At 41.2% G+C, this 2,960-nt stretch overlaps 1 long non-coding RNA gene across 2 annotated transcripts; it reads right to left on the reverse strand.

Annotated features, from left to right (window-relative positions):
* Nucleotides 1-316: 316 nt before the first annotated feature.
* Nucleotides 317-2,707, reverse strand: LOC121984390. 2 transcript variants are annotated; one of them, XR_006112877.1, is made up of 3 exons: nucleotides 2,406-2,707; nucleotides 2,153-2,226; nucleotides 1,689-1,751 (listed from the first exon to the last, which is right to left on the reverse strand). It is a non-coding gene; the product is annotated as an uncharacterized LOC121984390 (long non-coding RNA). The 2 variants fall into 2 exon arrangements; XR_006112878.1 differs by lacking the exons at nucleotides 1,689-1,751; nucleotides 2,153-2,226 and adding an exon at nucleotides 317-643.
* Between the last annotated feature and the right edge of the window lie 253 nt (nucleotides 2,708-2,960).

The raw sequence follows: 2,960 nt of genomic DNA on the forward strand, positions 1-2,960 counted from the left end.
AATCAAATCATTTTATGGTCTCATATTTGTTGCCAAATAATAAATCAAATCATATCATGATCTCATATTTGTTACCATGTAATATTAAATAAATTAAAACCTATCATGATCTCATATTTGTTACCATGTAATATTAAATAAACTAAATCCTATCATGGTGTTTTCCATGACCGAATGGTATTTGCTAGACATGTACATATTCTTATATATATATATATATATATATATATTGTCACGCCCCAGAGGAGTCCTTGCCAGACAAGAATCCGACAGCATCTCCCCTGTACGGGTGACAATCTGAAGCATTACTACATACAAAATATACATCAGCCACATACGGCTGGAATATATATACACAACCACGCAGTTTAATAAGCCTACCCGGCTGGAGGAAACACACCACAACGTAAACGCAGCGGAAGACACAAACAACACGAAAAACAAGACCAACAATGACACTAAAAAATGCCTGCAACCACCAGACTAGACACCAAAAATTCACATCGACTCATTGAAATGCAAAATACACAAAATCAACATACCATCCAAACAATAATAAAGCAAAACAGAAAACTATCCTCGAGTGTGACGTGGGACTGGCAGCCGACATCTCTCCAAGCATCCATAAATCATCTAACGCTACCTGGCGAAAGAAAACCAATTTGCGAGGTGGTGAGTATTGGAACTCAGCGGGTATAGGAAAGATAGTGCATGAACATAACATACCACTAGAAAGTGAGCCAAGAGTATACAGTCTCATAAAAGAAATAGCAGATACTACAATAGAACCAAAATGAATGCTCATACCTGAAACCATATCCTAGGCTAGGTATAGTAGGTCAGAACTGATACTAATCTGCTACAATATTGCTCATAACTACAGAGATAATAAGCAAGGTATATACAAATTTCCAATGACTAAACATTTACAATGAGAATATATCTCGACACAAGTACGCATATCAGCATATGTGAACAACAGCAGTAAGTAAGCAATATCAGCATATATAAACAAAAGCAGCCAAAGTAAATATAATAACAACAGCGTATGCACGGATGACCACTCCCGCCCACCTCCCTGCACCATGACCCCTGTATGGTCGAGAGGCCGGGTTAGTGACAGACTGTACACCACTCCAGCTACCACTCACACAAGTGGCCGAGGGGACAGTTGCATAGTAGCTAACTAGCTATATCTGCGATGGGGTCCCTGCTGCTCGTACTCCAGCTACCACTCACACGAGTGGCCGAGTGCGGCACGACAGGACAAGCGGCATCAACTCCAGCTACTACTCTCTCGAATGGCCGAGGATGCGACCCTTTTTTAACGACTCTCTCAACCGCAAGGGAGAATTGGTCGTTGACATGCATGCCATGACATGATGCGCCAAATGCAACAATCATAATACAAATATAAACAAAATTAGGTATGCTACATGAAGCCAGCCTGCCCATTATAGTACGTAATAAACAACAGTCAAAGCATACAAACATGGTATCTAGTATGTGCTTCTAATCATGGACAACAACAAGAGACTGTATAGATATGGAAACGAATATCTCAAAGATCACGTGGAAGTATCAAGCGCAGGAAAAATAAGAGTGGAGTCAAGGTAAACAGTCCTTAACCAAAATAATTCATGCACCAAGGTCAAAGTACTAAAAGAAAACAAAGCAAGAAGTACCCGCCTCAAAAATAGAGATTGTATCCGAAAGATCTCACGTCGAGACACTTATCCCGAATCCAAGTCCTGCAAATCATATATGTTGTACAATTTAGCTAATAGATAAACAACAAGTGGTTAGACCTAAAGATCCAAACCCTAGAAAAACCCTATTCAAACCTATCATTAATTATCCTCAATTAATGATTAGCTTCTACAACTCTTATTCATAAATCCGTAACTACAATCTATTCAATTCTACCAACAAGGAACCCTACGAATCCAACACATCACCACTAATCACAATATTAATCTAATGTTTTCAATTCTATCATGTAGTCCTCTAAATCAATAAATCACAAATGAACCAAACCTCAACCGAAAATAATAAAAAAAATCGAATCTCATCCCTAATCCATCTAACAACATCGTCCACTAATCAACGCTAATCAAATCTTATATAAACACAAATCAATTTGAGAACTCACCGAAGTATAAAGCTTCAACTAATACTTCACAACTGGAGAAAACCACTATTGATAAGATAACATCTCTGTCCCTCCTAATTAGACACACAAAAATAAACCAAATCAATTGCCAGCCATCCTACCCATCTGATAACCCAATTAACACACTAATTCATCACCAACCAATCTCTCATCCATAAAGAATCACAACCACACTAGATAAAGCATTCCAACTCATTTTAGTTTAAGTTAATTTGCAACAATTTCGACTCACCTGAATCTTAGATGTTTCCTGATTGATTCACTAGACCTTGCTGCCAGAAGGGATGGCTTGATGGAGCCTTGATCTCCAGCGGTGGTAGCTCTTCGGCGATGGTAGAAGGCTTAGCAGTAATCGGTGGCTTGATAGCCGAGAGGAGCTCGCTAGGGTTGGTTGTTCGCAAGGGCCACTGTTCCAAAATGGCGGCTTCAGGCAGAGATGCCCGGAGAAGGCTCAATGCTAGGGCACGCGTGGCGGCGAGCTTCTGATGTCCGCGATGAAAAGGAAGAAGAAGCTCGACCGGCGGTGGCTCGGGTGTCGTCGGCGCCGCGATGAAGGGGAGGGGTCGACGTGAGCTCGGGGAACAGGAAGAGAAGTTCGGCTGTCAGCGTCAGGATGATCGGGTGGCTGGGGATGGTGGAGAGTCGGAGGGAGGGAAGGAGGTCGGCGTTGGAAGGGGATCGGGAGGTGTCAGGTGGCAAATTAGGGCAGGAGGAATTTTTATAACAAATACTTAGGTTTAGTGAAATTAAACCCTAAGTTGATTTCTTAATCAACTCCTACTTCTGG

The sequence above is a fragment of the Zingiber officinale genome, chromosome 5B, assembly GCF_018446385.1.
Source record: "Zingiber officinale cultivar Zhangliang chromosome 5B, Zo_v1.1, whole genome shotgun sequence".
NCBI lineage: Eukaryota > Viridiplantae > Streptophyta > Magnoliopsida > Zingiberales > Zingiberaceae > Zingiber > Zingiber officinale.